We start from the raw sequence: 6,280 nt of genomic DNA on the forward strand, positions 1-6,280 counted from the left end.
GCTTTGGTAGGCTCTTGCATCTAGTCGAGCATGCTAAGTGCTACGTGCTATGTGTTTACGAGCGTTTTGGCATGTCTACTTGCTTTCATAACCATGAATGAATGGAATGGATGAACATACGTCACCACACTAGTCCAACGCTAGTTGTGGCTCATTATTTCATTAGGAATTCATAGAAAGGGCTAGTCCAACGCTAGACCCAATAGAATTTTTCCTTTATTTTTCATTAATGCATTATTTGCCTGTTCACTACATATCATGCATTTTTTCTTAGTTTTATCATCTGGCATGCTCCTCGATTCCCCTTTCCCCTCACTTTAGGTTTTGCATCCCATACTAGCTATAGGGTTCATTTTGCTTGAGTGTCCCCTTCCGATAAGGGAAACGAGCGAGTGTGGCTACTCGATAGCCTTAGCACGCTAGTTTTGCCTTCTAATCAAAGGGAAAATCAAGTCACGATTTAGGTCTCCCCGTACCCAATATGCATGAATTCCCTAGGCTCATGCATTGTCAATCCACTCTATCATTACACTTTCACTTTTGTCTCATTTGCACACATGCACCTTTTTATCACCTTCACTTGCACACGAACACTTTTTTGTCTCCACTTGCACACGAACCCTTTTATCTACACTTGCACACGAGCATTTTATCTTCACTCGCACACGAGTACTGTCATCTACATTTGCACACCTTCACTCTTATCTTATTACTTTTATCATTTTTCTCACTTCACACAAGCTCACACTTTCACATGGCATGCATTCCACTCATTTTTCACGTCATTTAGGTTTAGGTGTGACCTCTCCAAAAGGATCATTATTGGGCTTCACAATTAATGTGATTGGCACCACTCGACCTTTGAAGAGAAATTTCCCCCGATCCCCCTAGGTCTAGGTTTTTGCATTCATATAGTCATGTCCAACGTGCGAACATATATTGGGTAGAAAATTAGGAAAGGTAAGGTTAAGTCGCGCAACTAGCCTTGGCTAGGTCAAAGGGGTGCCTTGGATTCTATCCTTGCCTTCCCCTTTGTCAAACGTGACCCCCGAACCTTTTTCTTTGGCTTACGTGGACTAGGAGTCGTTTTAAAAAGGGTTTTGCTACTTTGTCTTTTAAAAACACTTTTTGGGTGACTTGGTACACCCCAAATCTATACCAAGTGGCGACTCCGTCTTCATATTTAAAAAACCCTTTTTAAAATTTCATTTGGCCAAATCGTCGCTTTCCAAAGTCCCATGGCCTATTTACTTTTCATTTTGCACACGTTCACACCACACTTCATCACTCACATTCATTCATTCGAAAAGTGGGGCGCGACAGTTGGCGACTCCACTGGGGACTTCCTAAGTGGGTCCAAGCATTTGGCTTAGCCATTCGTTTCCTTTTTCTACCCTTTTTATGCATTGCATTTGGATACTAGGGTTGCATTTTTCATTTTTAGGGCCTTTTGCCTCGCGCGCGTATCCAACTATTCCCTCACTCACGTACGTGTGATTGGTTGATTGGATGTATGTTTACTTATTTATCTCGCGCTTGCATTGCATTTGGGGGGGTGTGTCACCTTTAGAGCCTCGCGTGGTTCTCACCCCTTCCCTCAAAATAGGGGAACACTTCATACGTGCACGTTTACTTGCTTTTATCCCATTTTATTTTGTTTTTCGTGGGCGTTTCCCACACCGCCTTGTAGGATTAGGATCGATCGCCTTGGGTAGGCGGCTGGTGTGCTCTGCGCCCATAGCGCTACCTAAGGGATCACTCGAGCCACCGATCAAAGGCCCTGGGAGTGATGACCCTTCGCCTTTAGGTCTGAAGGCTTGGGAGCCGAGACTTATCGAGTCTAGTTGCATTAGTGAACCCAAACCTCATGCATCCATGTTAGAACTTTCCTAGGTTAGAGTCGGCCTCACCCTATTTTAAGCACATTAGGCACGAGGGAAGGGGTTCCACCCCTTTTACTTGCTTTATTGTATTTCTTTTCTTAATTGCTCCCAATGTGTTATGTGTACTATCAATTGCACTAACCATTCTTTTGTTTTCCTGGCTTGCATTCATATGCCTTAGCAATAAGAGGCCCTTTTGGCACTCTTTTAGTGGCTCACCCACTAGATAGCTCACATGTCTAAATTTCAGTCTTTGCACTTACTTTTCAGTAAATACATTTCATGTTTAGACCTTTTCCCCCCGTTGCATTATTTATATCCTTTAGGCCATATTTGTTGCATATTTACATTGCTTTAATAAACTGGCATCATGCATTAACCATAGAAAGGGAATGCCATTTAGGGGATCCCGTGTTAGGAATAAACCACCCCATGTCTCGGATATATAATCCAAATGAGACTTGCACGTTTACCTTTCTCGTACCATCCAAAGGGGTAGTGCACAAGGTAAGGTAGGATCCGATCATGTTCATAGAGTGATCTTTTGGAATATGAACATCTAATAATCACTTTTTGGCCATTTTATCAAAAATTGGTAAAAATCCCTTGCGTGAAGGACATTAATTTGAAAAAGTTCACAAATGATTCCTCCTATTGAGACGAAAATAAATTGAGGCCAAAATTTGATTTTTAGAAGGTCATAGACTAATGCACCTCAATAATTTTGAAATGACCAATGGCCGGACAATTCAACCAATCCATTTTGCCAATTCATTCAATTTCATTCATTTGACCAATTTACCCATTTTTAGGGCAGCCGAGCCGATTTTGAATAAATCATGTTTCGTTCAATCTATTTGATCAATTTGCCCCTTTTAGGGTGATCTGATTAATTTCGGATAAATTTCATTCAATTCATTTGACCTGTTTCCCTTTTAGGGTAATTCGGTCGATTTTAAATAAATTGTCAATGTCATTCAACCCATTTGCCCTATTAGGATTTCATTGTCAAATTTCAAATTGGGAGATCTAGTCAATTTTGAAAAATCGTCCATTGCATCCAATCATTTGATCAATTAGGGTTTTGACCCGTAATTCACTGAGAAAATTTGTTAAAACGAATTCCAATCTTTTCGATGGGAGGTTCGTCAAGGTCAAACCCGTGCCTTTTGCAAATCAAAGGTGATCAATCTATTCGGACGTTGACCTCATTTTGACAAATCTCTCGTCACCCCAATTGACCAAATTCTTTCAAAATTATTTTTCGCTCAATGAGTTGATCAGATCCATCAGGTATGGTATGGTGCCTACCTTAGAGGATTGCATTTTCATGCTAGGCCTACCCTTGGCATAAAAAGGGTTCCCCCCATAGGACATGCATACCGATTTTGCAGTTTTGTCTACTAACTCGGGGTATTTTTCTTTTGTTTCCCCCCTCCCTTGCATTCATAAAAATATTTCAATAAGACGGAAATATTCTTCTATATCTGATGATAATTTTAATCCAATGAAGTTTGAAGATTACAAGTGTTATTTGATTCTTGGGCGGGTCCTACGATGAAAACTCTCTGAGAAATGTTGTAATTGTTTTCCAAAGGAAAATTTTGTATATTTGAAAAAGGAGACAAAAAGTGTATATGTGGAGCTCTTTACAATTTTCTCTCTTCTCATTTGTATCGTAATTGAATGAGAAATTTTGTTTCAAACTTTTTCAGCAATAAATTTTTTGGACAATCATTGTTTTGTGTATATTTATGTACATTTCATTCTTTATTCTTATTCATTGGAGATTTCATGATGAATTTTAAGAAATAAGACTAAATTGGGATTTTTTCAACCTCCGACCTGAAAATTCACAATAAGAGTGTTCAGAATTAAAAGAGGTCATTCAGAAGGCCCAATGAGATATCTTTTTTCCTTCACTGAACCCCAAAATAAAATCAGTCACATTGATTGATAAATCGCAAATTGGGGCCATCTTTGCTTGAAAATATCCATTGTGTTTAATCGATTCAATCACATCTAAGTGAAAGCAGAAATGTGCATCATCCTTATTCGTTTGGAAAATTTGGAGTGATACTTCGAGCATTCTTTTCTCTACCTATACAGATTTTTATCACTTGCTCTCCCATTTGAGCCTATGAAAGAATAATTTCGTTTCAAATAAGAGCCCTAATGATCACTACCCTATGTTGGAAAATTTTCAAATATCAAATAGGGGAATGGATTTTCAATAACCGTTTCGTTACTTTGGTTGTCATGAGGTGTAAGAATGATGCTTTGGCCGTCGTTTCTACAACCTAAACACTGATCACCCCTTGCATCCCCATTTTGAGCTAAAATTGGTGGTTCTTTTCTAATGCACTCATGGTCGTACCCCGCATTGGGGAAGGAGATTGGGAAATTTTAAAAAGAAAAAGGAAAGGGGAAAAGCAAAAATGCTCGAATAAGGAGGGAACCGCAAATTGGGGAAAATTGACTCCACTTGGGTTCCGAATTTTGAAAAAAGAGAAAAGGAAGGGATTTGTCCGCGTGGATCGCCTATGTTTCACAAATATGGATGAACAAGGGTTTTCCTCAATCAGTTAATTCAGGTACATGCTAAAAATTTCCCATTAATGAATGTTTCCTTTCAGAGTTATTGTAAGGAATGGAATAAAAGTCAGGCCCTCTTCTTTTCCAATCAAGCATTCTATCCCTAGTTATCCCTTTTGAGCCTTCAGAATAAATTATTTCGTTTGGCAACCCCTGAGAATCGCAAACCCCACACTGGGGCAAGTTGGTTTGAAAAAGGAAAATTTCAAGAAGCGGAAAAGTGAAAAGCCACAAAATCAAAAGGCAAAAGAAGAAAAGAGAACCTCAGTTCAAAAATAAACTGGGGCAAATTTTGTGAAAGTTCAAAAGAATGGCAAAAGGCCGAAAAATCAAAAAAGAAAGAAAATGAAAGAGAAAAAGCCTCAATTGAGCAAAAACTGGGGCAAATTCTGATTTTACCCTAAAATAGGGTTTGGCGCAACAATGCGATCTCGGATTCCTCAAATCACTTTTGAAATCCGTTTTCAAACCTTAACTTTTTTAAGCACCCCACCTGACCCCATTACAAAGCCGAAAGTCCTGACTCCTGTTCTTTGCAATGGCCCTGTCAAGAAAATTTCTGATGCCGGAAAATTTTAGCTGTATTTCTGAATTGCTTGAGTATGAGGTTGACGCTACTCACCATGTGAAAACCCATCAGCTCGAGGGAAAGGGAAAAGAGGCAAAAAGCAAAGAAAGGAAAGTAAATGCAAGAAAATGCAGAAAAATCGACGCTGAAGTCTCTGGTGAGTGATGAGAAAAATGCAAACAAAGTCTGAGATCTTTTGATTTCAAAATAGGGGCAATTTTTGCAATATCCTTGAAAGTCTTAAACTATCGTTTTCAAGCCAAATTACAAGCTAATAAAGTCCATCGTTGACTTATTCTTTCATGACAATCCAAAGTGACGATTATGCTCGTACGAAATCCATCAATCATTTGTGATCATAAGGGCATAACCCGTTTCCACATGTTTAGCTATCACTTCTGTCCATACGTTACAAGCCTAGAAAGCTTGTATGTTGACTAAGTTTTCTTGAAAATAAGGGTAACAAACTCTTTGCTTTCACTAAGATGTGACATTGAATGGATTACATACAACTGGGGCACAAAAATGAGACAAATTCTTATCTCCCATTTCCTTAGCCATTTCAAAAATAAAGTCACTTGATTGATTCTGAAAAGATGAGCCAACCAAAAGTGGTGACCCGTTACCCTAACACCAATGCTAAAAAGTGAGGAAGAAATCTTCTTGAATTTGGTGTTACTTCGAGGAATTCATCATGAAATTTCTGCATGAGTTCAAACTTGACGATTAAAGTTTCTTCACATTGTTGTATATGTGCACTCTTTTCTAAATTTTAGAAAGTGTGGTTTTTCTTTGTTCAAGTAAATGGGAAATCATCTAAACCAATTTTTGCAATCAAATGGGCCCAAACTGGGGCAAAATTTTTATTTGCAAAATTTCGCAAAATAAGCCCACACAGGGGCAAATATTTTTGTAAGTCCAATTGAGGATTTCGTCCAAGAATCAAAATAATGCATTTTTTCAAATCAGTCACGCTCATTTGAGTGCACGTAAGCCCTGTGCAGGTATTCACAGTTGAAGTCGACGAAAAGCATCTGGCGATGTGGAAGGCCGATGCCGAAGAAAGAGGAGAAAGAAGGGAGAAGGGCCCTACACTGGGGCAAATTATTTGTGAAAAAGATTCTCTCGAAAAATCAGAAAAATTCAAAAATCAAAAAATCAAGTTCAAAATTTTGTTTCTTGGAAAATCAAATTTAATCTTTTGTATTTTGACGAATCAAATTCAATTTCTTCA

The sequence above is a fragment of the Coffea eugenioides genome, chromosome 11 (assembly GCF_003713205.1).
Source record: "Coffea eugenioides isolate CCC68of chromosome 11, Ceug_1.0, whole genome shotgun sequence".
NCBI lineage: Eukaryota > Viridiplantae > Streptophyta > Magnoliopsida > Gentianales > Rubiaceae > Coffea > Coffea eugenioides.